Below are 10,534 nucleotides of genomic sequence, written 5' to 3'. Positions count from 1 at the left end.
TCCTCTGTCATGCAGGCTCGTGGTATTAACATCACAGGAAACTGTGCCTGTTTCCTGCCAAGAACTTTATATTTTTCATTCTTACTTCCCTTATCTTCACTCCTTCCCCTGTGAATCACCACCGTTCATTTAGATCCAACATTTTATTAGCGAAACAGTTAGTGCTCAGTTTAAGATTACAAAATATGAAAAAAGCAAAAGAAAAAATCGTGCTCTTCAAAACCATAAAAAGTCTTAGATATTTTGATTTTCACATTTATTAAGCTTCTTCTTATTTATTCATAATTACTAATAAGTAAAACAATCCCAACATTTTTACTGAAGGACAGTGAGCCGGTGTGAAAGTAAGAAAAGGCTGAAATTTCTGAGAAATGTTTTAGTGCTGCTGTGATATCTGTGAGCAGAAAATGGATTTCTAGCGCCAGGAAGTGACTTCGGGGAGAGAGGAAGTGTTTGGCAGCATCCGCCTTCTGTCTGCAGGATGGGGAAGGAAGGACAGGGTGGTGGAGGAGAGAGCAGCGGGAGAATGAAACAGAGAGTTGATTTTGGGGAGAAGTGTGTGTGTGTGTGTGTGTGTGTGTGCGTGCGTGCGTGCGTGCGCGTGCGTGTGTGCGCGTGCGTGAGCGTGTGTGAGGGTGCATCTGAAAACTTAACATCTCAACTTCTTTAAGCAGTTAGTTTTCTTGCCCTGTGATAAAATTGTTTCCCATTTTTCCAAAAATCTACTATCTCCTGTATTTTATTTCTCAGATGAGATCATTTTTCCCACTGCAGGTGATTTTTTTGGGGTCTAACTCCTTAACTTTTTGTCCAAATCCCCTCAGAACCTGTAATCCTGACAATTTACAAACTAAATCAGGTTTTGCTTGTGCATTTCATCAAACCTGCCCCCTTTAAAATCAGAAAACGTTTTCCCTTTGCGTGTCATGCCTGAATGAAAATAAAATGGCAGCCAGATTTGTGCACAAATATTTACTTTTTAAGTTGATAAACTTACAAATGTGTGCAAAAATGTTGTCGACATTCTGCTAATGTTGAAAAACCAAAATTTTGCAATTGCGAAGTTTCCATGAAATAAACACAATAAAAATCACACGTGAATAAGTTTGTTCACGCAATAAGTAATTAAAAAACATGCAGCTTCATCGTCGTCCTGCCACTTCCTGTCGTCTTCTTTGTCTTTTCCACCAGTAGTAACACCTGGTTTTGATCACGACTCGTGACGAGGAAAAAACTAAATCTTTTGATCAAAAGACATGTTTTTAAAGTAACTTTTTCATAACGTATGCTACAACCACAAACTTCAAATGTCTACTTGGCTTCTGTAAGACAGGCCAACACAAAGCTAAAGATAATGCAAAGTTTTCAATGTTTTACAAAAATAAATCTGAACAGTGCGGTGTGTTTGTTTTCAGCCTGCAGAGTCAGGAAGGTTTTACGAGTCTATAGTAAACATTTCAGGTAGTCTTCAAATTCCAGATGTTATTAAAGAAGGAATATTATAATCAAAATAATTCAAATTCAGTACAAAAATACTTTATTGATTTCAGTTGAAAATGAAATAAAATTAAAATAACATGAAATTATCAGCACTGATTGAATAATAAAGCCAACTGTGTGTATGGATTAAAAGCTAAAAAATATATTTTCTAAAAATAAATTAATCATTTTTAAAAAGTACAATTATGTAGATAAAAAAAACATTTGTTTAAACCTGCATTTGTATATTTTAGATATATTTTTAAATGCAAAACAAAACATTTTTTTAAATTTACTCCTCACCCATTATTGCCACTGCATTAATTCCTTAAGAGATAAATATTAAAAATCAATACTTCTCGCGCGTTGCACATTCATATTTTAACACCACTCCAGATGTAAATAAAGTGATTAGGCTTGGAAAAAGTTAAAAAGTAATGTCAGTAAATGTAACTGAGTAAATGTACCTAGTTACTCTCCAGCTCTGCTCTTTCTCCAGAGATCAGTTGCTGCATGTGTGAAGTTTTAACATGTGTCATCCCAGCGCTGCTCACACTCTTGAAAAACTCCCCAGAGAGAGATTGTTGGAGGTGAAAGGTCGGGGGTCAGTACGGTGTGTGCGTGCGCTCAAGTCTTTCTGGGTAAGTATTTGAGGCACTTGAGTTCAGAGGAGAAGCAGCATACCACTCACACCACTCACACACACACACACACACACACACACACACACTCTCACACCCTGCTTGTTTTGTCATCATGGTGGCATCTCCTGGTCTCGCTCTGGGCCGTCAGCAGGACTTTGTCGGCGGTTTCCTGCTGAGGTGAAGCCACAAATCATCCAAAGCTGGATCTGAGCTAACAGAGTGAATCAAACACACTTAGATGATTAAACTTATTCGACTAAATCAAAAGCAACAAACAGGAGGGACAGATAAAGTCGTGTGGAAGCATCTTTATTGATTTAAAGAAGAAAGTTTAACGTAGCGTGTGTGTTGGGGGAGATGGCACTCGATGGACAGATGGTCCTTTGTGACTCCTGACACCTGACAGCTGCTGCTTTTCTCCTCCTTACCTCGTTTTTCTCCCCCACCTCTCCTCTCACCTCACTCTTCTGCTTTTCTTCTCGCTGCTCCTCTCTTTATCTTCTTTTGTCCTCACTATTCACTGCAAAGGCATTTAGAAGACAATGGAAAACAACTGCAGCGTGAGGAAGGAGGTGTGGCGCATTGATAGGTGAAAACTCTGATCGTTGACTCCTTTGTCTCGGCACTTGTTACAAATAGGGGACAGGACAGCATCAGGACATCTGGCAGATACAGCACTCATCCTAAATATTGATTATGACATGCTTCAATGCTGTGCAGAATCATGATTTACCCAAAATACAGCTCTGGAAAAAATAAAACAACTCTGGGTTTGTGATCTTGTCTGGTTAAAACATGTTTGTTGTTTTTACAGTGACGTTACTCACTGTGGGTAAAGTATTCTGAAACTTTACTTAAGTAAGAGTCGCAGTACTTTACATTAATATCACTCATGAAAAAGTAAAAATATTGTCAGGATCGGACAATAAAGACTAAAAAGTCACTTAGAAGGTTGGTGGCTTCAACTCACTCTCTGGTTACCTAGCAACTCACTCATTCTTTGGTTACCTAGCAACCACCTGCTGAGTAACTTGTGCAGGTGTTTCAGCTGTTTTACAGTTTTCTGGAAGTTTGTTCCAAATCTGCGGTGCATAGAAACTGAATGCTGCTTCTCCTCGTTTGGTTCTGGTTCTGGGGATGCAGAGCAGACCAGAACCAGAAGACCAGTTTGGGAATGTTTCTGGTATTTAAAACAAAAAACTAATCAATAATGACTCATATGAAATGTTTTTTTCAGATATATCATTCAACCGTATATCGTGTCTTAAAACTGCTGCTAAAGGAACATTTTTCTAAAATAATTACTCATGTATATCTAACTAGTTAATACCCGTTGCTGTTTACAACATACAGCTCTGGGAAGAAAATTAATAGACCACTAAAAATGATCGGTTTCTTTGATTTTACTTTTTACATGTACATGTTTGAGTAAAATGAACTTTGTTCTTTTATTCTGTGAACTACTGACATGTCTGAAATTCCAAGCAAAAATTTATTTATTTGCAGAAAATAACCAAAACGATGCAGAGCTTTCAGACCTCAAATAATGCAAAGAAAACAAGTTCATGTTCATTTAGAAACAACAAAACTAAAGTTTTAACTCAGGAAGAGTTCAGAAACCACTATTTGGTGGAATAACCAGGTTTTCCATGGGGCTCAGTGCAGTGGACTCTGCAGTTTTTTCTGAGCTTAACAAATATAAAGGTGGGCATCTCTGGGTTATAAGAGTTTTATTAGTTTAGTTTGATTTCAATGTGACTTTTTGTTTGTCTAATTCATTTAGTTTTAATTAGTTTTTAGAGTGTTTGCTAGCTTTTATTTGAGTGGTGGGGAAATCAATTTCACATCAGTTCTAAACTAATAAAAAGATAAATAAACATGAAAAAGAAGAATAGTGTATCTGTTCAGTATAATTCAGTATAATCTTGTCAAAGAAATGCCTTGATTTCAACGCTGAAGGGGAGTAAAAACTATTTGGATAAAACTTTGGTCGGTCTGAAGGGGTTAAAATGTTTTTGTTTTTTTGGGCATGTAAGATAAAAGTTATTCAATTTAATGAATATTTTAAAGAAAGACAATTCCCTATGCCCAATTGTTTTCACGTTATCTTTTAATTTCCACAAACCGAAGTTCCTGGAGGGTTTTTTTTTTCTTCTTTCCAGTCAACTTGTGATCATCCAGATCTGTTTTTTCTTCTTTACTGGTGACATCCCATCGAGCAACATGTGTTTAAAGAAGGAAAAGAGGTTCTGCTGCGGTGTGTTGGTTTTCCTGCTGGGTGACACATGGGTTAAAGAAAGTCACAGTGGATTCCTGAGCCGCTCTCCCTCTCGGCCTGAGCAAACAGCCGCTCTCCCTCCTCTCTGCGCAGGACGCGCTGGCGATGGGGACAGCTGGCCGGCTGGGAGTGGACATATATCTGAGGACGTATGTGTAGGTATCTGGGTCTCCGTGTGTGCATGCCGTTTTCTTTGTGTGATCCTGAGAGGTCAAAGGTGAGGCTGTGGTTCACAGAGAGCCACGCTCGTCCCCTCCCAACAGGAAGGAGGGCACTGTCCATATGTTGTCTTCACTCACACACTGATGTTGATTCACACGCTCAGTCAGTCTGCGGCCTACAGGTACGGGCTCACGGTTAGGATGAAGACACGGCTAACACTTTCTGCACACACTCACTGAAGAAATGTACAGATAAACTCATGTTCACTCAGTGAGGCTTGCTGATGCTGCATATAATTATCAGCGTCTCTGCACAAATGGCCAAGACTAACAATGTGAGGATTCTCCTCCTCCTCCTTTTCCTCCTCCTCCAATACTTCCAGTTTAAATACAGGAAAAACTGAAGAGTCCACTGCACTGAGCCCCACTGAAAGCCTCCTGGTTGTTCCACCAAACACTGATTCTGAACTCTTCCTGAGTTAAAACATTAATATTGTTGTTTCTAAATGAATATAAACTTGTTTTCTTTGCTTTATTTGAGGTCTGAAAGCCCTGCATCATTTAGTTATTTTGACCATTTCTCATTGTCTGCAAATGAATAGATAGGTTGCAATAAGGTTACGTTTTGGTGAACCAAGCAGATATTTGAGACTTACACACTTACATTCTCGCCTAAAAACGTACAAATTCACATTGTTTCATTTAAAGTCCAATATAACAAAATAATTGGTCGCTCTTCACCGCCATTGTCGCTCTGCCTGAACGCCCAGTTGGGACCCGCAATGAGTTATGGGATATGGTGGGCCGTGAAGGATACACCGGACCCATCCTTCAAATCTGGGGAAAAGGAGGACCCATGTGAAGGAGGCTTTGAATTCGGACAGGCCTTGTCGCGACGCTATGACGCAATCGGCCTACAAATCCATCCTCCGGAGGATACAGACCCTGAATTCGGACACAGCTTATGTTGAAGTGTGACCTCTTGTTTGTTGAAATCTGCTGAATTGGCTATTTTGTAACAACTTATTTGTCCTATTTTTTTCATTTCAGTCTGTAAAATATCAGAATTTGTGCATCATTTTAGTTTTCTTCTGTCTGACATTGTTAAATGTAGCATAGAATAAGGTACAATAAAATAATCAATCAACAATCAATTACAAAATACTTTTTACTATAACTTGAGTAATTTCTTGGCTGGTTACTTGAGAATAAGATTTGAGTTCTGTGCCATGTCTGATACTAAAACTCTTTATAACATTAGAGTCTTTTTACAACAAAAACTTTTGTGGGTTTTAATTAAACTGTAAGTGATAGGTGGATTTAATAGAAAATGGAAAATATTGCATGTTTTTCACATTTTCACACATAAAAATTTGAATAAATGTCTCAATAAAATGGCACAAGATCAGATTGAAGTAAACACAGCAAACATTTGGAAAGATGTGCTCTTCTAAATGTTTGCTGGACCGAAAGTGAACTTTTTAGCCTACATAAAAACGTTATGGTTGAACACAGCGATCCTCATCTGAAACATGGTGGTGGCTGCATCATGCTGTGAGGAAGCTTTTCTAAGCAGAGTAACAGTTGAGAAAAGCTTTCTAGAGGCTAGAAAAGACTTGAGCTTATCTTCCAGCAGCACAATGACCCAAAACACACAACCAGGAGTAGAAAATAATGGTTCAGATCAAATTATATTAATGCTTGAGAGTGGTCCAGTCAAAGTCTACAGTCTCTAGATGTACAAAGCTGGTACAGAAAACCCCCAAAAGATGTGAAGCTGACTGTAGTGAAAATCTGCTAACATTTTCTTGAACGTCACTGTAACATAAAACATTTGTGGTTGTGACATGACAGAATGGGGAAACATTTATGGGGTATAAAATAAATTTAATACCGTTGAAATAGCAGACACAAAGATTAAATGATGACAACTGGTCTAGACTGTGAGGTCTTTTTTTTTTACCAAACAGCAGCTTGTCTGGATAAAAAGTCTTCATGTCCGGGCAGCAAGACAAGAATTTTGATCAAGAGGTTGGAGCATCATGTAAGAAAATGAATCAAAGAGTCATAAAAAAGATGCAGGACAGAAATAAAACCACAGAGAAAGAAGCAAATCTCTGGAACAATTAGATAAGAATCAATAGAAAAAGAGAGGAGCTTATTTCTACTTTTACTTGTAAAACATTTTGACAGCTCTGCTGCTGCATGACTGAATCTAAGCCAGAAGTTATGACTGGATTTCACTGCTACTGAAAGAACCTACAGTATGCATGAATATTTCACCCATTTCTTTTTAAATCAAAGAATGACATTTCATAAACTATCAACTGGATGAATGCATTTTTACTCAGAGGTTTCACGTCTGAAAATATGCCTGAAGAGAAAGCAGTGTGTTTAATATGAGCAGTACCGACTCTGAACGCAGCTCTGGGGATTTTACAGCCATTAGATTTTAAAAGAGTAAAATTAAGCACAACAATAATCCAGTTTATTTTAAACGCCTGCTGCTTGTGCTAAATGTTATTTCCAGACAGTCGCTTTTGAAGGAGCGATCGTTAGGATGCAGAGAGCTCTAAAAACAGAAAGTGGTTCTCACACCTCTCCATTTGGACCCATCATTTTTCATGTCGGCCACAACTGGCAAACACACAAACACATCTGAAGAACGCTAAAACAAAGGCTGCCTGTTTGCAACTGTTGTTGTTTCTCCACTGAGTTAGTTCTGCTTTACTTGGTTTAGACAGAAAACATGCTCCGTCTATAGACATAGTCTAACTATCCTTCAGTATTTGCTCAACGAAAGATTAAAAGTTTATCAATAAGTTAACAATAGTGTTTGCTTGACTTTATTTTTCCGCAATGATGTGACATTGCAGCATCAAATTTAAATAAGAGACATGAAAAATACTTCAGTTTTAAGTGTAGAAACTTTCATTAAATGAGCAACGTTCAATACAGCATATACAGACATACTACCTTATTTCAAGTTTACTTATTTAAAACTAAAAAATATAATAAAACAAATAACCATTCCCATTGACATGTCAGTTGACATAATTTGTTCAAAAAATTTCAAATCAGTGTTTTTATAGCCTGAATTTTTCCTCTGTGTTTACAATGGATAGAGTACGCAGATGCTGCCCCCTATTGATGAAAACATATATATGATTATTCATTCGTGTTGAACTTTTCCACACTGCATCTCCTCCAGAGTTATCATGGGTTTCTCTTACCATTTTGGTGGATTAAACATTCCTCTGAGATGTTCAAAGCTTTGCGGTATTGTTTTATAACTTTACCCTTAAAATTTACCTCAAATCTTTAACAAGTGTAATAAATTTCACTATCAATATCTTGTATCCCTTTCCTTCCACCTCAGAGTTTTACACTACACCACGTTTATCTACTTTTTAATTTTAGCGTTCATTTAGGGCAGATCCAGACCATCTAATACCTGCATAACAGAGTTTATAGCTAATCTGCATCACCCATCACCTGGAAACTTTAAAAGTTGGTTTAAATGAAAATATCAACAGTAAATATGATTTTAAAAAAATCTAACAAAACGCATTAAAGGTTGTGGTGAATAATGGACTCTTTTGCAAGGCAGTGTATTGTATAAAGGCTTTATATTATTATGGCACAAAACCTCTAACCTAACATCTGTTATTACTGTTATTTCCTTCAGTTTTGATATACCTGAACAACACTTTGTGTTTTAAAACGCTTCATAGATAAACAATAATGATGATCCTTAATGGGTGTAACAAAAAATTCTAATAAATGGTAATATAAAGTTAACTATATTCTTCTGTTATGCACACATTAAGGTCACATTGAGAGTCCGGCATATTAATACAAAAGGTAACAGAACCAGAAATCAAAAGAGGAAAGAAAGCAAAACTTTTGGCCATTTGCAACTACGTCACTTATTAATTCGAGGCGCCTTAATGGACATCGGAAGTGACGGACGGGAGTATTAAACAAAGCAAGTAAAGTTATTTTCCAAAGTTGTTTTAGCCAGTTTATTCATGGTCAAGCTGCCGTAATTTGTCTGTGAACGTAACGCACCAAGACCTCTTACAAGACCTGTATTTACAAACAGCTAGCTTAGAAACCGACCTATACCTCGTCAAATTACCGACTTTGCCTGAATTTACACCAAATTATGTCGTGAACGGCGATTCACCTTACACCGGAGCAGACTTAAAAACGTACAAAGGACGATATGCTAACCAGTTTTTTCCGTACATGCTAGGCTACATGACGGTGCGGCCCTGTCTCCAGAGTTACTATTGGTTAGCTGCGTACCTTCTCCATAATGCGATATTTGATATCTTTATAATCATGCTTATAAAGTTTATTAATGTTAATTCTCTTTATGGAAGAAGTTTCCTGGTGGTCTAGTGTTTTCATTGGAGCAACTTTCGATGAATGTCTGCAAGGGAATCTGGTGAAAAATCCCTTGATCTTCCCAGGAAGATGTTTGAACGTTGAACTTTCAGCTCTGAAAGGTCGAGAGGATGGAAGCTTTTTTTTTTTTTAACTTTCGTGGGTTCCTCACCTTCGTGCAATCTAATGAAAAGGTCCTTTATTATGATTTTGGTTTCTCCAATTACATCATTGAAGGCGTGACTCCTCATAGGGTCGTCGGAGTCTGAGGTGGAACTGACTCTATCTATTGACGATGCATTTCTCAGTACGTTGAACATGGAGGTCTCCGTAGACCTTTACGACTTTTGCAAACGCTTCAGGCACCTTATTACCGACGATCGCCTCCACGGCTTCATTCATCCTTTGGGAGATTAGGCAGAACGTTAGACGTAAATAGTTTCTCCCAAAATCTTGGCCAGAACGCCGTTGGTGCTGCGAGCGGGTCTCCAGTCGAAAGATGCATCCATTCCATCCAGGTCAGGTTGACGAAAAGGGGGTGGATTACACCCCTCAGGGTGTTGACGGTGACAGCCTGGGTCTCTTCAGATTTAGAAATCATAGACGTATATAGTTTGAGAAGCTTCAAGTTTTCTGCTCAACTAGAGAACATCAAGAAATAATCCGGGTTTGCGACAAACGAGTGCAAAGTGACGGTTAGAGAAAAAGAACGAGCAAATACAGAGCCTGAAGTGTGACGTCCGTTCATACGTCATAGGCATCAAACCCGCCCGCACAATAGTCTTAGAATCTCTATTTTTTATTTACAATAATATGTACAACAAGTTACATAAACAGTAACTAAAAGAACGTCAAGGCTTAAGGAAGGCAAAAGGGGAAAAAATACATACAGGAAAAGGTTAAATACAGCAAATTAGGGCAGATTACATGAGAAATTCTTTACAAATTGAAGTAATCTTTGGTACAGTACTTCAGAGAATACAAATATGAAGAAACAGGCACAAAAGGCACTCAATTTGGGTTTAAACTTAAGAAATTTGCAGCTGTGGGTAAAAAAAAAATAGCTAAAATTAATATTAAATACTTAATTTTTTTGGAGTGTTTAAACAGAAAAGGCCATATAATATAGTTTTAAAGTTAAACTAAATGGTACGTCTATTTACAACTTTCTTTTTATCTTTCCAAAATATTTTAATATACGAGCAATCCCAGAAAAGATGAGTGAGGATTTCCTCAGAGTTATGACAAAATGAACATAAAGGGTCTAAATTTGGGTGATACTTAAATATTTTATTATTAACAGGTGGTCTTATGACCTCACGTAATAAGTCTTGTGACGACGTGACGTCAAACTACGCAAGTGGACGATTTGCCCATAAACACGTTAAAGCTGCTGTATAGAACTGGTGTTGGCTGTGTAAAGACCAACTTAGTCAGTTACTTTTGTTTAGTGTGACTGCCGTTAATGTTCTGTACTTTTATTTTGGTAAAGGTGGCTATGGTAAAAACAGTTCTATCTGAAAGCTAAAGCACAATAAAGGTTAACAGCAAGGCAGAAAAACACATCAAAGGCAACTTAA

Source organism: Poecilia formosa, unplaced genomic scaffold (assembly GCF_000485575.1).
Source record: "Poecilia formosa unplaced genomic scaffold, Poecilia_formosa-5.1.2 Scaffold33, whole genome shotgun sequence".
NCBI classification, from domain to species: domain Eukaryota; kingdom Metazoa; phylum Chordata; class Actinopteri; order Cyprinodontiformes; family Poeciliidae; genus Poecilia; species Poecilia formosa.
Note: the sequence above shows the minus strand (reverse complement) of the source record.